General features: G+C 37.7%; 1 protein-coding gene and 1 pseudogene across 5 annotated transcripts in view; one reads left to right on the top strand and one right to left on the bottom strand.

The window, feature by feature from the left end:
* Positions 1 to 18,028, top strand: part of PGCKA1 (PDCD10 and GCKIII kinases associated 1) — an 83,066-nt gene that overhangs the window by 25,502 nt on the left and 39,536 nt on the right. The window contains exon 1 of one of the 5 annotated variants that reach the window (XM_019741945.3): positions 8,546 to 8,665. The exons of 3 other annotated variants lie outside the window; for them this stretch is intronic. The gene's annotated coding sequence lies outside the window, so the exon portion shown is untranslated. Of the gene's footprint in view, positions 1 to 8,545; positions 8,666 to 15,971; positions 15,993 to 18,028 lie in introns of those variants that run through there. One more of the 5 variants, XM_019741947.3, reaches the window with a different exon arrangement.
* On the bottom strand, positions 3,455 to 3,610 carry LOC109452758 (large ribosomal subunit protein eL39-like; annotated as a pseudogene).

Genomic DNA, 18,028 nt, shown 5'->3' with positions numbered 1-18,028 from the left:
CTACATACCCTCACACTTTTTAGTATGAAATTTTTTCAAGCCACAGAGAAGTTGAAAGAATTGCACGTGAACCACACTTACCATCTAGAATCCACAATTAACATTTTGTATCTTTATCACATATCTAACCACCTCGCTCTCCATCAAACCATCTTTTTTTTAACTGCATCTCAGAGTATGTTGCAGATTTCAGTACATTCAAACATTTCAGCATGTATTTTGTGAACTGTGAGTTGTTTTTACTTACTGTTCTCTTCTTCCTCTCCTTTTCCCCCACCACCCCTTCCCTTCCTCGGGGATAATTTACATACAGTGAAATGCACAAATCTAAGGGTATAATTAGGTGAGTTTTGGCAACTACATACAACTGAGTAACCCAGCTCCCCATCGAGGTATATAAAGAATATTAACACCCCAGGAAAATCCCCATGCCCTTTTGCAATCAATTCTTGTTGTTATCCCCATGGTTTCAGTCACTATTCTGATTTTTTTTTTTAACCATCAATTAATTTAGCCTGTTCAGAACTTCATACAAATGAATCATACAGTCTGTCAGTATGCTCTCTTTTGTGTAAGGCTTCTTTGACTCAGCATGTTTTTGAGGTTCATCCATGTTGTTGCAAATGCCAATAGTTCATTCCTTTTTATTGCTCAGTAGTGTTTCCTTGTAAGACTATACCACAGCGTATTATACTGTTAATGAAGACTTGGGTTGTTTCCAATTTGAGGCTCTTATAAGTAAAGCTGCTATAAACACTCTTGGGCGAATCTTTATGTGGATACATGTTTTCATTTCTGTTGGGTAAATATCTAGGAATCAGATTGCTGAGTCACAGGGTTGTTCCATGTCCTTCATAGTCATGTTGCTGGGCTCAGATTTTCTTGGGGCAGTAAACCCCCAAATCCGTTCAAGTTCAGAATATATATTTTCCCCATACAATAGCAGAACAAGGGGCAATAACAGTTATTTTTAGGTTCTAAATGTTCTAATGATGTTTCTGCTTGAAGACAGCGTATTTCTCAACCAGTATGTTAAGACACGTTGGCGTAGGGATTGGTGGGGAAAACAGCACTTTGGATATTGTAGGTAACTCCCGCTTATCTCATTTGTAAAGCAGCCCCTTCTGCAAGAAGTTGATGACAGACTGTCCGTCATTTGGCTATTATTCACAATGTATGTTGAACAGAATAGAAACAATTTGAGACCTTCTTCTCTTATCCGTGGGCTACTCTAGCATTGTTAATGTCAGCTGGTCCCTCAACATCGCTCAACTGCCTTTTTCTTCTGTCACTTCTCTCTGCCATCCTCTATTGCATCCATTTTAAATTCCCTTTCCTCTAATCAGGTCTCAGACCTAGTCACCTTCTACCCCTTGCTCTTAGTACTACTTCAGAGTAGTGGTATTCAACCAGGGTCACTTTGACACCCCCAGGTGACAATGTCTTTGATTGTCAGGTAGTCAGGAAGGGTGCTACTAGCCGACCGTGGATCAAGGCTGCTGAACATCCTACAATGCAAAAATAGTCTCCCACAAGAAAGTTATCCATTCAAAAATGTCTGTAGTGCCGAAGTTTAGAAACCCTGCTCTACAGGGAAAAATAGAAGACAATAAAACAGGCTTCTTAACAGGTACTATGCTTTATCAGTCTGCTGAACCCTATGGAGCCCTTCTCAGAATGATATTTGTAAATGCATAAAATAGCATACGTAGGATTACAAAAGGAAAAGAGTACTTTTTCAAAATTGTGGTATAGTAATATGTGCTTGTTTATAAATGCTTTATAGAGCAAGGTCCAGCAGGAGTCTAATAATTACCATCGTTACGAGCATAAGCAGTATTTTGAGGTCTACAACAACTCCAAGATATGAAAATATCTGTGATTTCTATTAAGGCAAAGTCACAGAAACTGCTAATGATGCTATAGTTTGATGCCTACATTCAGAACGGAAGAAAATACTAAATTTTAATTAGAAGTTAGTGAAGAAGGAGATGTGACTTTTTCTCATTTAAGTTCACAGATGCTCTGAATTCTGTCTAGGAACCGCTTTGTCTCTGCACACCCCAGTTTAAAATTTTCTGGATTTGAAGAGATTGCGATCACCAAAAGAATTTATCTATACCTACATTCATCCTTTCTTCCTTCTCTCCTGATTCAAGAATAGATGTCCCCCTCTGTCAGAATTCACTTGCAGAAAACGGAAATTACTTTAGCTATTGCAAACAAAATGAAATGTAACGCATAGAATTCAATTCTTACAATACCATTGGAAAGGTTAGAGTAGCAAGTAAGCTTGATAACACCAAGAAACGAATCCTCCCCGAGTACTGCCTCCTCTTCCACAACCAGAAAGGATGGGGATTTGGGAATGATCCTTGGAACTCTTGACTCCAGGAAGACTGCCTTAGCTGTGATGAGCTGGTGAGCTGCTGCAAGTGATGGCCCAGGAGTCGCACCATGCCTAATGGATCTGCATAGACAAAAAGAAACATGCCCCTCATTCTGCCTCTTGCCGTCCACAAAGCACCTGGACACTGAGACACAGCTAAAGAAAAACCCAGTGGGTCCCCATGGGGCCTGCCAGCAGAAAAAGCAGAAGTCGCTGAATACAACCTCTGCCTCATTTCCTGCCACATTCCTCATCTTGCATAGGATTGTCTGAATCGAAGTCTGCAGGAGAATCTGGGACATTTGTTTTGCTTTCTAGTCTCTGCAGAACAGGAAGACACATAAAATGAAGACCCTGTGCTCAAGTCCACCTTATTCCTCACCTGTCTCCTAAGTTTCATTAATTCTTCACTGTTCTCTCCTGCCTGCTAATAGACCTCACCCAAGTGATATCCTATCTCTTTCCTGGCTTCAGCGCTTCACCTTTTTCCAGCTGTCTCCTATCAACATATCCCAACAACTTGAAAACTCGCCCAATTTAAGCAAACCTCCCTTTAATCCTACCTCCTCCTTTCTCACTCTCAGCTTCCATTCACAGTTCTTCTAAGGGTTAATATGCTTAGCATTTCCACTTTCTCACCTTCTATTGCTGGTTAACTCATAGCAATCTAGCTTCTGGAGTCACTTCACCAAAACTGTGAATTACCTCCTTGGTGCTATCTCTAAGAGGCATGTACAGTCCTTTTCTTACTGTACCCCTGAGTCATTTAACACTGATTGGCCAGTCCTTATTCTCTGAAATGCTTTACCTGCTTCCATTACTACACTACACTCTCTCTCTCTCTCTCTCTCTCTCTCTCTCTCTCTCTTTTTTTTTTCCAAATAAAAGGTGTCACATTACTGAGCCAACCTACTAGTACAGAAGCATAGAAACAAAGAGAAAAATTATTTTCCCAATAAGACTTGTCCAACTATCCAGATAATGGTGATGTTTTCAGCTTGATGTGGGAAGATGCTAGGGACTTTGGTAAAATATAAATATGGTGCCATCTCAAAGTGTGATTCTTTATAGACCCAGCTTGGTTCTTCTCCAATGTCTCCTTTTTGAGTTGTATCTGATTTTATTACCAGTTTTCATCCAAATCCATGACAGAATAGGACAATTCTGCTTTTGTTTCTTGGCCAGAAATCACTTGATCCTGAAAGTCTCGTGAAAAGACATAGCAAAGGATGGAGTCAACCCTCTTTATTCTTTTCCCTACTTCCTCTGGCTGCCATTTATGAATCTCTTTTGTAGTCTTTTGTTTGTTTGTTTGTTTGTTTGTTTGCTGTTTTTAATATTAAGCAGTGTTCTTCAGAATTCAGTCTTTTCTTTCTTTATTACTGTATACTTAGTGTCTCTGTTTTCTTATGAATCTCATGGTCCTATTTATTGGCTATATTATTGGTGACTCTGAAGTCCTTATATTGAGCCCAAATCTCTCTCATAAGTTTCTGGCCGATATATTCATCTGCCAACTGAACACCTCCCTTTGTACCTTAAATACAGAATGTACCAAAGTGAAATCTTCTACTCATCCTCACACCTGCCACCTCCTTATTCCTATTACCCAGAGATGGGTAACCATCCATCCCTATTTGCCCAAGATGCTTCCAGTTGACACTTGTTGTCCTTGCATGAAAACTTCATCTGCATACCACTTTATGTAAATATGCTTTTTAAAGAGGAGGATAAAAAGAATTCTTTTTTCTCACAAGGAGAATTTTTAAAACACACCATATACCTTGCAACATGCTAGAGAAAATTGAAGCAAAAATTAAAAACAAAAGTCTGAAAATAAAGGAAATAACCAGGAGGCATTAAGAAAATGGTGGGCATCCCAGTTTCGAGTACCCTCCCTCATAAGAGAGCTGTACTTTTGCTTTAATAAAAATCTCTGCTCCTCTAAAAAAAAAGAAAAAGGAAATGGTAAAATAAGACAACAGAAGAGAGATTCAGCACATAACATAAATGTAAATAGTTTAAACCTCTATAAATTAAACATCAGATACAGAAGGTTGGGTGAGAAAAGAAATAAAGTTAATTGATGTTCACCCAGAATAATGTGACACAGGAAGTAAACAATCAAAAGAGAGTCAAAGATAAGCAAACAAATGCAACAGAGAAAACTCAGGGGTTGATATTAATAGCAGAAAAAACTACATTTAAAGAGAAAAAAATAAATATGGTACTTCAATTTTTGGTCAAGAGTATAGTTTCCAACAAAAATTAAAATTATAATTTTTGTATATGTCAGATAACTCAGCCACAGATATAAAAAGAAAAAAAGGTAATAGATAAAGAAGAAATTGACAAAGGACAAATGTGGAGGGAAAATTTAACACAACTCTTCCAGTATCCCAGGATATTCCCTGAATCTGTAGAATAAACATGCTTTGCTTTTTTTTCAATAGTTCTTTCCAAAATGTGCTTTAGAATAATATTCCTGTCCAGCATCATATGATACATGCCATCTTTAGATAACAAATCGACTATGGAGAGAGACTGCCAATAATACATTTCATGGTTAAAAAAAAAAAAATCTGGCCCAATTTGGACAAAACTCATAAGCTCATCCTACTACCTATCCCAAGATGACCTTTGTTTGCATTTGGGTGTATTACTTTTGATTATATATGTGGTGATTTGATTATGCTAAAATTGAAACTACATTTTATATGCATTCCCTTCTTTTTTTTTTCATTTGGTCTCATAGCCTGTTTTTTGTTTTGTTTTGTTTTTTCTCATAAGTGTTATTTTACCCTTTTCCAATTTATGGATATATCATAGTTAAAGATATTTTTATTTTTGGACACTAAAGTTGTTTACATTGATCTACACTATTAAAAACAACTAAGTGGAACACCCTTTAAAATTGGTTAGACTTCAAGAACAGGAATTTTTGGAGCAAAAGTTATTGCTATTTTAAAGGCATTTTACTACTAGCTGTTAACAAAAACAAAAAGGTCAATTTCTTAAGGGAAGCTGTTAAAAACAAAAAGGTCAATTTATTAGGGGAAACTGTCATCCAGTTATTTGCATTTATTTCTTTAGTTGAATAATTTTTCATGTTCATTGTTGTATTCTCCTCTTAATTGGTTGATCATGCTGTTTGTTATTATTTTTTTTGGTGTATTTAATAAATATCCTAATGAATTATGAACTCTTTTAAAGTTAAGGATTAGTAACCACTTAGCTGTGTCACAAATACTGTTTCATTTGGTTTTTGCATTTTTGTTGATGGTGTCTTTTAAGGTGAAAAATGTTTATTTATGTAGTCTATTAATCCTTCGTTTCTTTCAGAACTTTAATAATGGAAAAGGCCTTCCTTATTCCTAAATTCTATGAATATTCACTTGTATTTCCCTCAAAATATTTTTTGTTCTCATTTAATATAATTCAGGATCTAACTTTTTCCTAATAACCTGTTGTCCTGGCACCATTTATGAAATAATTATAAAAATCCATGGAATCTTATATGTAGAAAAGTCTAAGGATTTTACACACACACACACACACACACACACACACACACATTAGAACAAATAAATGAATTTGATCAAGTTGCAGAATACAAAATCAACATACAAAAATCAGTTGTATTTCTATTTACTAATAACAATCTATCCAAAATGGGAAATTAAAACAATCTCAGTAGAGTAGCATCAAACAGGATAAAATACTGAGAAATAAATTTAACTAAGGAAGTGAAAGACTTGTACACCAAAAACAACAAAATATAGATGAAAGAAATAAAGACAGAAATAAGTGGAAACATATTCCATATTCATGGATTGGAAGACTTAATATTGTTAAAATGTCTATATATACTACCCAAAGCAATCTACAGATTCAGCGCAATACCTGTCAAAATCCCAGTGGCATTTTTGACAAAAAAAAAAAAAAAAAGAAAGAATCCTAAAATTTATATGGAGCTACACAAGGCCCAAGATAGTTAAAACTAGGGTTTCCGGGCAGTAATTCCCGCCCATTCTCAGGAATTTTTCTCGCTTTCCCATTCCTGGATCCCAAGATACAAACTGTTTTCTGTTCTCCAAGATGAATCGTTTCCACAAAGTAACGGCCGATACTATGAACCACCTGGGTTCAAGGAGCCGATTTTCCTGATTTCCCAACCAACTTTTCTCAGGATTCGGGAACAGAAAAATGAAAAAAATTCCTGAGAATGGGCGGGAATTCCCGCCCAGAAACCCTAGCGATAAATAGGGAAAACGTCTAAGAGATACATTGTGAGTTGTACATTTATTTCCCATTGTCGGTATTACTGGGTTCAAGGAGCCAAGTTTCCTGATTTCCCAACCAACTTTTCTCAGGATTCAGGAACGGGAAAGCAAAAAAAAATTCCTGAGAACGTGTGGGAAGTCCTGCCCAGAAACCCTAGATAAAGCAATCTGGTATTACACTTTCTGACTTCAAAATATTTTGCAAGGCTACAGTAATTAAAATAGTATGGTACTGATATAAATAGGCATATTGACCAGTGGAACAGAATAGAAAGCCTACAAATAAACTCATACTGCCAAGAATAAACGATAGGGAAAGGACAGTCTCTTCAACAAGAAAACTGAATACCCACATACAAAAGAATGAAATTGGATGACCCTTATCTTACACCATGCACAAAAATGAACTCACAAGGACTAAAGATGTAAACATACTCATAAGACCTGAAACTATAAAACTCCAAGAAGAAAACAACCGAAAACCTTCGTGACACTCTTCTTGGCAGTGATTTCTTGTGTGTGATACCAAAAGCACAAGCACAAAAACAAAAATAGACAAGTGAGACTACATCAAGAGCGAAAGCTTCTGCATAGCAAAAGAAGTAACCAACAGAGTGCAGAGGCAACCTATGGAATGGGAGAAAACATTTGCAAACAATATATCTGATAAGGGGTTAATATTTCTGGGAATTTTTAGGAGAAAAAAAAATAGCTCACCACTAAAGAGTACCACTTCCCTAGGATGACAGTCTTTATTAACTTTTTTTAAATGTAAATTACACATATTATTTTGTGATATGGTAACCTTTCATTTAACATAGTGGTTTAACCTATAAAGGTTTTAGTATACGCAGAAAAATGAATCAGAAAAATAAGATTACATTCTTAAATGAGATAATTGTGGGTGACTGTGTGATGTGATTATTTAACTTAAAACTATAAAAAGCATACCCAATGTATTTTTCCAGTTTTAATTCAACAAAACATTTATTGGGCACCTTCTCTGTGCCAAATATTGTTGAAGACCTGGGATAAGAAGAAGGAGTGTTCCTAAATCAGTCATTGGACTACATGACTTGGCACTAGAATAAGACTTGATAAAATACTCATGCATCCGAGTGCCAAATACATCTGGCAACCAAAGGAAACTTTTAGAGTCAGATTCAAAATGTTAGTGCAAATGAATATAACCTGAGATTTTACCAAACAGGATTGCTATGGTAAATGAACAATATATTCCTTGACTTTTTGAGATTGACTTTACCAAATTTGTCATGAGAAATCCTCTCCTCTTAGATCGTCTGTTACTCTGAAGATCAGGTTACCTATCTGAGAGAGAGAGGGAAAGAGAGATTCAAGGTCTCTGCAAATCAATCATGTTCTTTGCATCTATTTTTAGAGAAGTTATATCAAGGCACCATTTTCCGTGCTCGACAGGTGTTAACACACATAATTCTCCTAACCCACATGGAATAGGTATTATTATTTTCAATTTATGGACAAAAAACTCAGGGCCCAGAGATTGTGATTCACCTATAGTCACAAAGCCAGGAGGTAAAGGGAAGTTTGAACTGGACAATCTTCATTTTTCTCTTTTATTCAAAGCTCCATACCTGCCCCTCTCTGTTTTAGTGTAGATATTGTTAAAGGACTAGCCATGCCCTTCCTTGGCATGTGCTAGAGAGGAGGCAAGTGGCTTGGCTATGCTACTAAGATTAACATTGACTTAACTCAAATCCCTACCAGGGTTTGTAGCACTTTCCTTCCTTCCCCCCCCCACCAAATTCTCCAGCCAAGCTTAACTCACTAAGGTGGATAAATATTAACTTTTCGGTCAGCATCACCTTGCGTCACAGGCCAGAGTCTAAACAGCAGGGAACTTTCGTCTCTTCCTGGGTCTCCTCTCACATGGCCAGAGGAAGACAGAAATGCAGCCTCAGGTGTTTCTCTCCAAATGCGTACACGGTTGTGCCGCCTTGTTCTCCTTCATTCGGTAGGATCGGATTGTGTCTTTGTAGACATGTGGATAATGCATACTAATTTTTAATGATCAGAATAATCAGGGGAGTTCCACTGTTGATTATCAGCTCTCTGTGTGTTTGTGTTCACAAGTCCAGACAGTGGTACAAAGAAATGCAAAAAACACATGTAGAGGTCAACAGACCTTAGAAATTATTTAATCTGAGCATCTCAATTTATAATATAACAAAGGAAAGTGAACACCCAAAGTATTATTTCACAAAATCGTATAGTTGTTATTTTGAAAAGCAGTCACATGTTAGCTCTCCGTACATTATTACATTTTAAATTACTTTTAAAATTTTTCATCAAAGTTATGTGGTAGGAAACAGATTAAAGGACCTGCTGGTTCTACGATGTTTCTTATGAAAAACAACAGGTCCCAGCTCCCCAGTTCCTCATTTCCTCTTCCCCAAAGAAACCACTTTCAGCTCTGCCTTTGTACTTCCCTCCTATACCTTAGTGGCCGTAAGCATTGCCACCGAGTTTTTCACTTTGGGCATTGTATGGTGACTTTCCCCTATGGAAAATGAGGACTTTGTACTTTATTCTCCTCATCCACACCACGCACAATCAATTCCCATCATCACAATACAGTTACAGCTCAGTTTTGATTAGAAAAATATTCCGGATTTACATTATTATGACTATCTATGCTACTCAGACATGGGGCATATATGAAACTACTTTTTTCTTACCACCACAGCTTATTCCTGGAGTTAATAATTTTCTTTCTACTTGTTTATTTATTTTTGTCCGTTTGTTTTTCTTGTGTGTGTATTTTATGTAATTACCATTCATTCAATACTTAGATATTTGCCAGTTGTCTAAATAGTGTCTCAATATGTTCCATGATTCTGTCAGTTTCATATCAGGTGTTACATCAAATTCACGCTTTTATAGAAATCTCTCTCAGACACTTCTGACCTGCTTATCTAGACTGTTGTCTCCTCTGCCAGGTTACACTGAGGTCTCCTGTCAACACTGAGATCTCCTGTCAACACCATCTGAAGAGTCCCTTCACTTCTCTCGTGTGTTGGAGCCCCTGTTTCTTAGACCTCATGTCTTCCTTTTGCTTGTTTTCATCCCTAATTTTCATGGACCATATCCTCCACAGGCTTTTTTAAGAAAAAGTTATATGGAGATAAAAATGATTTAAGTACATACCTGCCTGTCTAAAAATGTCTGTATTCTACCTCCCCACTTGATTGGTTAGAGTGATCATATAGAAAGGTCTATTTTGGAAATCATTTTCACTCAAAACTTTTTTTTTTCTTCAGAATTTTGGTGTCATTGCTTCATTTTTTCCTCTGGCTATTGAAAAGTCTATCACCATTCCAATTCCCAGTCCTTTACATATAACTGTTTTCTTCTCTAGAAGTTGGTTAAATATTCTTTATCCTAGTGTTGTAAAATTTCACAGTGATATACCTCAGTACATTTTTTTTTTTTTTTTTTTTTTTAAATCCATGGTACTGGGCACTCAGTTTGCCCTTTAAATCTAGAAACTCAATCTTCTAGTTTTGGGGAATTTTCTTGAATTATTTTGTTAGTGTTTTCCTCTCTCATAGGTGTTTGGTTTTGTTTTACTTTCTAGATCTCCTTGACATTCCTGGATTGTTTATCTGCTTTTCTTTCCTGTTATTTATTTCTTTGTCTTTTCACTCTAAGTTCTTCAATATTAACTTAGAGTCTTTCAGTCGAGATCCTTATTTACACTGTCATGTTTTTTAATTTATAAGAGGTCTCTTTTGCTATCTGAATGCCTTTTTTTTAACAGCATCATCATCTTGCTTCATGATACTTTGTATTTCTCGTATTTCTATGAGCTTTTAATAATTTTTGAAAGTTTCTTTTTCCTGTATAGTTCTTGATCCCTCCAGGATGCTTGTGGTCCTCAGCGAGTTGGTACCATGTTTCCCCAAAAATAAGACCGGATCTTATATTAATTTTTCTCCAAAAGTCTTATGTTCAGGAGATGTCCTCCTGAAAAATCATGCTAGGGCTTATTTTCTGGTTAGGTCTTATTTTCGGGGAAACATGGTAAACTTGGTTTTCTGCTCATATGCGAGAGTAGGGTACTGAAAAGTGAAGTTCTAAACATGAACTTGGGGGGTGGGGGATACTCCTTGATGGTGACTTTCACTGGAATGACCTGGCTGAGCCAGTTGTTAGGAAACTTCCCATATCAGTATCTTTCAGGATTTCTTCATGGATTGGTCAGGTCCCCTAAGAAAACTCCCCCAAACTCTTGCCTGGAGAGTGAGGGCCTGGTTGTCAGTGTGTGTTTGGGAGATGACGGTAAGAAGTAAACTAGAGGAATCTCAGTATGCTACATGCGTGTTTACTTCATCCTCCTATCTGTATATAGTAGCCCACCCCCAATATTGCCTGGTGTTTCCTCTAATCCAGAGACCCTCTGGTTTTGCCCTCACCCCAGGATCAACTTTTAGGCTTCTGCTGAGGTGGAGGAAGTGCTGTCCCCCAGATGCTCGCAGTAGGGGACAGGAGGGGGTGTGTCAACTGCTCCTTAAACACAGTTCAACCCCTCCTACCTTTCAGTACCCCCCTCTGCCTGAGGCACCTGCTGCCACCAAGCCTGGAGCCTTTTGAGGACACTGTGTGTGAATTGTGGGTACTCATCTGTCTCACTTCCAGCTTCTAGTTCAGCTTTCTCAGGTCCACTGAGTCAATGGCCACTCATCCACCGGCTTTCTAGCTTCCAAAATGCTGTTAGTGTCACCCTCCCACTTCTATTATTGAAAAGATATACATGTATATGTATGTGTGTATGTGTGTGTGTGTACTCATATAATTATTTTAGTTTTAACAGGATTCAGGGGCAGGCCAAAATTGATGAGTCTGTTAAATAAAGGTGGTTTTTACCCACATGTAACCACACAGAAGTCCAAGAACATGTAATTATTCATCATAATTACTAATGAATTACAGGATTCCAAAATAAGGTTTTTTAAAATTGTTTATCAAAAAAATAAATAAGTAAATAATCTAATGCACCTGTGAACATAAATTTGTTTTAGCTCTCACTTCCTAGCATATCATTTTAATGATCATTCTGGACTTAATCAACAAACATTTATTGCATATCTGCTTTGTCCATAACACTGTAGCAGGTTCTATACAGCTCATTCATTGTGATGTGGAAAATACTCATGGTATAATTTTAAATAGATAAAATGGCTAGAGGTAATCACAAATAATGGGTATCTTTGCATGGTATTCATTACATTTTTACTCCATCCGTATGTTCTGAATCTTCTGCAATGACCGTGTATTATTTGTGCAATAAAACAGCCCCTCATGGTGACTTCCCTGACACACCTGTAGCCTTGTGTGCCTAACAGGACATGAGTCTGTACTTTGCAGTTATTGGAGTTTGCCAGTCCGTCTTCTTACAAAACTGTATTAGTCCATTCAGGCTGCTATAACAGAAGACCGTACACTAGATGGCTTGTAGACAACACACATTTATTTCTCACAGTTTTGGAGCCTGAGAATTCTAAGATCAAGGCGCAGGAAGATTCGGTGTCTAGTGAGGGCCACTTCCTGATTCATAGATGTCAACCTTTTCACTGTGTCCTTCCTTGGCAGAAGGGGTGAGGGAGCTCTCTGGGTCTCTTTGATAAGGGCACTATCCCCCATTCCTGAGGGCTCTTCCCTCATGACCTAATAATCACCTCCCAAAGGCCCCACCTCCTAACACCATAACATTGGTGTTTAGGTTTCAACATAGGAATTTGGGGGGACACAAACATTCAGTGTATAGCAAAGACCAAAAGGAGGGTCATGTGCTGTCTCTGTTTTCCTCCACAAGTGAACAAATTACATTGTCTTGTGTGTTATATACACATATGTGAAACATTCCTTTCTTAGTTCAGGCTGCTATAACAAATTACCATAGACTGGGTGGCTTAAACAACAAACGTTTATTTCTCTTGGCTCTGGAGACTTGGAAGTCTGAGATCAGGGTTCCAGCTTAGCCGGGCTCCTGACGAGGGCCCTCTTCCTGGTTATGTGCTCACATGGCCTTCCCTTCGTGTGGGCACACTGAGAGAGCTGGAGAGCGATCTTGAGTCTCTCCCTTTTATTGGGACATTGAATGTAATCCCATCATGGGGGCTCCACCCTCATGACCTCATCTAAACCTAATTATCTCCCAAAGACCCCACCTCCAAATACTATCACAGTGGAGATTAGGGCTTCTGCATGAATTTTGGGAGGTACAGTTTATAGTATTTTCCTCTCAGCTATATTAGCATTTACATTTCAAAAAGAGAAAGTGGTAGAGAGTATAACAGTGGAGTATAAAATGGGTTCCTTCTTTGAAAGACTTTGCCTACATTAGGTTATCTCCAGCATGAAGCCATTGGAGAACAGGAAATGCATTCTTAACGTATTAGTTATCACTGCATAACAAGTTACCCCAAAACTCAGTGATTTAAAACAATAGTAAACATTTATCATCTCTGGCAGCTTCTGTGGCTCAGGAATTTGAGCGTGGCCTACTTAGGCCTTTCTAGCCTGGGGTCTCTCATAAGATTAAGAGTGCAGTCAGATGTCGGTTGTGGCTTGAGTCATGGAGGCTTCACTGGGACTGGTGGATAGACTTCCACGGTTGTTTAAGTAGATTGCTCCCCATGAGGCTTTTCCACTCACAGCATGGCAGCCAGCTTCCCCCAGAGTGAGCAACTGGAGAGACCATTACAGACGCTGTAATGCCTTTCCTTACCCAGCCTCGGCAATCACACTTTATCACCTCTGCCATATTCTGTCTGTCACACAGGCGAGCCCTAATTCAATGAAGGAAGAGCACTATACAAGAATGTGACCTTACTAACCATTTCTCACCTTTTACTGTTTAGTAAAGAAAGGGTTGTTTTGTTTTGCTTGTTTAATGAAATGAAGGCTAACTACTAGATACCCTCTTCCTAAGTGTATCTAAGGCAATGACTGAGGTGATATCGAGAGAGGCCAAAGCAGTGATTGCCCATGGAGAGTCCAGGAAGTGTCAGTGGGCACAAGGGGTTCCAGAAGAGGGTAAGGAAGAACTCTGGGTACTAGAAAAGGGAAGGGAAGGTACAGGCCAGAGGATTCCAGCCTCTCTTTGGTGATTCACGGCATCCAGATTGAAGATGGAGCCAATTTTACAATTCCAAAATTTGTTCAGTCCCAGGAAACTAAAATTGGAAAATAGAAAGAGGTTATACCTTTCAGTTCTGCAAACATTTGTATGCTTCCTCTGGGATAGGAAAAGTAGAATAATGGGACAGTAATGCAGAGAAGGGAAACCAGCAATGAATGAGCAGCTAACTGAGCTATGTATGCAGTTGTTTTTAATATTTACAGTAACCCCAGGAGGTGTTATGATCCTCCTTAAATGAAACTAAAATTGAACCTAGAGGATTATGGTCAGCCACATAACCAGTTAGTAAGGGCCCATTGTACTTAACTTTAAAAATGGTAGATCTTCTCAGCATCTGAAAAATCAAACTAAATTGGATCAAGGTTAGATAATAGCCACAGGAAAGCTTGAAGTAGGTGAGAATTATCCACTCTCAACATCATCCCTGCGAGGATATAATGAAACCAAGTCTCAGACCAAATATTCCACACATATATTTTGAAACCACGTTTACTATTAGCAAGCAGGCACGAAACAGTACATCAGTCTGTTTTATAAACTTGGAACCCCAATCCTCTACCCTTCTAGGTTCTCCTACCACCACTTTACGGAAAAGATACTTGAGTCATACCCGACAATATTCCATACGTACTAGATTTCTGTTACTCTTACTGACAGCATCAGGTACCAGGAACCGTGTAATCCAATGGCAGGTCAGAGAACCAGGAATCCAGCTTCGTGTTAATAGGTGTCTGGATGGAGACACTGGATTCTTATTCTCTGTTCATACTGGGCTGGAAAAGCCACCTGTATACCTAGAAACCCACAAGTAGTGGGATTTTGTAACATTTATTTTCCTGATTAATAAGCCACTGATTTCACCAACAAAAAAGCATTTATGCCATTCATTAGTTCATATCTTAATCAGTGGACAGCTGGAGTTACATTTAGTGACTCTTCTGTGTCTGATCTTCCTGAGTACACACTAGTTGATCACTAGTGTAAATTTCTGACAACCCCTAGGGTTTCATAAGCTAAACATTTATATCATACTGGTTGAGATGAAGTAAATTATAGACATCAAAGTAAAGGAAACCTGTAAATTCTTAGCCGAGAGAGTGGATGCAGGCAGAGCTAAGTTGAACACTGCCATCCCACTGGAATCCAGTACCATGTTATTTTATGGTTATTGTCAAATTGCTTCATGTGTTGGATTGGGCTTCCTAATTAGATTATTAAAATTATTGGAGAGAGTGAGTCATATCCTTTTTAATTTTTCAACAATGGCTAGCACAGTGCTAAGTACATATAGGTACATATGGGTGTGCAATAAACACTTTTTAATTATTAAAATTTATAGCAATATCTTACAAAATATTTGGGCCTAAGGATTCTATATTTGCTTCAAAGTTCTAAAGTGCCTCAGTGGACCTAATGACATTGAAAAACTGCCTAGCTCACTTGAAATTATTCAGTGCAATTTGCAATGAGTGATGGAAATGGTATACACATTTTGTATAGTTTTTTTTGGGTTTTTTTTTTAATGTCAATTCAGAGCCTTGCTCCTAACATATATTAAGCTTCATCAGGGAATAAGCATAAAGTATAACCCATAATATGCCAATATAAATGGTGATATTTGGATTCATTTTAGAATTTTTTACATTGAGGTTTTTCCATTTCCACCGAATTAATTATGTCAAGCATCAACTTTAGGAGATGGAAGTAAGCAGTGGCTTTTTTTTTGACTCAAGGCAGTGCTTGAATGCTAATGGTTGAAAACACCACAATATTTGACCCTGAGGAGCCTTGACTAAAGGGATTTCATGTTTTCATTCATGTCTTCAGCGAGGAAAGGTATACAGCTCCTTCTATTTAATATGTAATCACTGAACTTCATCAGCAGTTAGTGCTGAGTGTTTGATTTTGTGAAGCAATATCCCTCAGCCACACAGCCAACCTGCAGCCACACCCCAGCCAGAAGGGCCCAGGGCTGGGTTTTCTGTTTGGTTTTTAACCATTGCACAATTGTGTAAAGTTCTAAGAACCTGCTAGTCTTGGAATGTAATCTTTGGGGGCGCCTCTTTTGGGGAAAGAAAGGAGAAGAACCAGCACAACAGTTCCAGTATAGGTCTCATAACGTCACAAGCCTGGTGAGGTAAGAAAATGCTTCAGAAAAAATACAGAAAAACGTAGTTCCTCCTGCAGTTGCCCAGAGAGAGAAGGAAGCCCATACTGATTCCCCGCAGTGTTCCCCTCGGCAGGAAACCCACCTACTATAGTCCAGGGAAGGGAGGGTTTGCAATTAAATTAGAGAAACTGATCCTGTGAATTTACTTTGCATTCCTTCCAAATTCATATAGAACTGTACAGCAGGGTATATTCAAGTTTAAAAGTTTTATAGTTTTAAGGAACTGTTCTCATGAATAATTCTAACCCTAGTGTACATTATGTAAACACCAGGAAAGAAAAACTTACTACTTTTTTCCAGCTTAAGTTTGCACATATGCATGCACACACACAGCACACACACATTTTTTTATTTAAAAAATTCTGTTTAGGTAATCTGGTTCAATGTTCATGGTTTAAGATTTTATTTCTGACAACTGGTCACATTTGGTTTATCATATTTTATACTTTTTTCAATTTAGAATGTTTTCTGCCCAGGAATATAGCAAGTTTTTATGAAACCTGATGCTATTGCAACTAGAACTCAAATCTCAGAATTTGAATGATGCTAAATTTAACAAGGTTACCTAAAGTCTTTATACCTTCAAATGTTTCTAGGCTAAATTTTGTGATTTCCCCAGAAACACATACCAAATTGTCTTCCATAATGTGCTTTATAAATATATGTACTATAATGTAGGTACTTTAGATTGCAACTATTAATTATTTTCTTTTACTAATTCTAGCTTTATGATTCATATGTAATTCTTCCTTTGTATTTTCTCCCCAGCCATATGATCATATATTGTTGATGCTATAAATTCTTACTACTTTAGGCTAGGCTGACTCCTGGTGGCTCTGTTGTACCTTCTATGCTTGAAATGCTTGATATTTGTTGAAATTGCCCATGGCTTGACAGTGAATCCTTGGTGTCCCTGAAATCCAGAATAAAAAATAGGGTTTATAAATGTGTATAAAATAAAAAAGCAAGGGAGCTCTTAGAATCTCGGACTTCTTTGAGATTTGATCTGGTTAATAACTACCACAAATGGGCTTCTATTCTTTTTTTTTTTTTGAAGAAAATACTATCTTATCAAGGGGTAAAAAATGGAATCAATCCAACCAGTTTACCTGACCATTTAGAAGACAGGAGGAAGCTGGCTTCTTCATAAGTATTTTGTCTGTGCACCCCACTCCACCGCAGGTAACCTTGAGTTGATCTGAATGGAGGGGAGAATGCAGTATGCTACATACAACAGCTACCATTAGTTATACACCCCAGGCGGTGTGCTGGACACATTTCATGGACTGAATCCTTTCATTCATTTAATATAATAAGCCTGTGAGATCGGCATGATTACCACTATTTCACATATTAAAAAATAATGTAAGCCTTTTTGTATTTGTTGTTTTCTTTTTTCTTTTTTTTAATGCCTGCTTTTAAAATATAAAAAAGAAGTGGTAAAGAAAGGATCTTAAAGCGGCATGGAATCCCAAAAGTGATGATAAATATTTCAGGGCAACATATTTTTGAAAGTATCACAAACTCTAAAAGATTTTATCAAAATTGTATCACAAACTCTAAAAGATTTTATCTTTCATTTAAACATGATGCTCCCCAAAACGACAGTTGTCTGTGCTGATTTCACTGGTGGCAAATGAGCCTTCCTAAATTCTAGCCCGTGGTTCCAACTTAAAATATTTACTGTCAGAAGTTACCTTTGAGGTCTGTGCTAACACTCTCCAGTTACATATTTACCTGCTCGCTTTCCTTTTTTTGTATTTCCTGAAAAGAGGTGAAAATAGTAATCATTGGGAGGCAGGTAACAATCTTCCATATACTCAAGTAATCTGATTGTGACCGGGCTTGTTGTCAAACTCTTCAGTCAGTCACACTTGAAAATTGCTTTTCTAAGCTGATGGTTGCCAGATGGGAGGGGGTTTGGGGGTGGGTGAAAAGGGGGAAGGGATTAAGAAGTACAAATTGGTTCTTACAAAGTCACCACTGGGATGTAGGGTATAACA

Source organism: Rhinolophus sinicus, chromosome 1 (genome assembly GCF_057876585.1).
Source record: "Rhinolophus sinicus isolate RSI-liver-muscle chromosome 1, RSI-T2T, whole genome shotgun sequence".
Classification (NCBI taxonomy): Eukaryota; Metazoa; Chordata; class Mammalia; order Chiroptera; family Rhinolophidae; genus Rhinolophus; species Rhinolophus sinicus.
The sequence above is the reverse complement of the archived record's forward strand: the minus strand, read 5'-3'. Positions and strand labels throughout refer to the sequence as shown.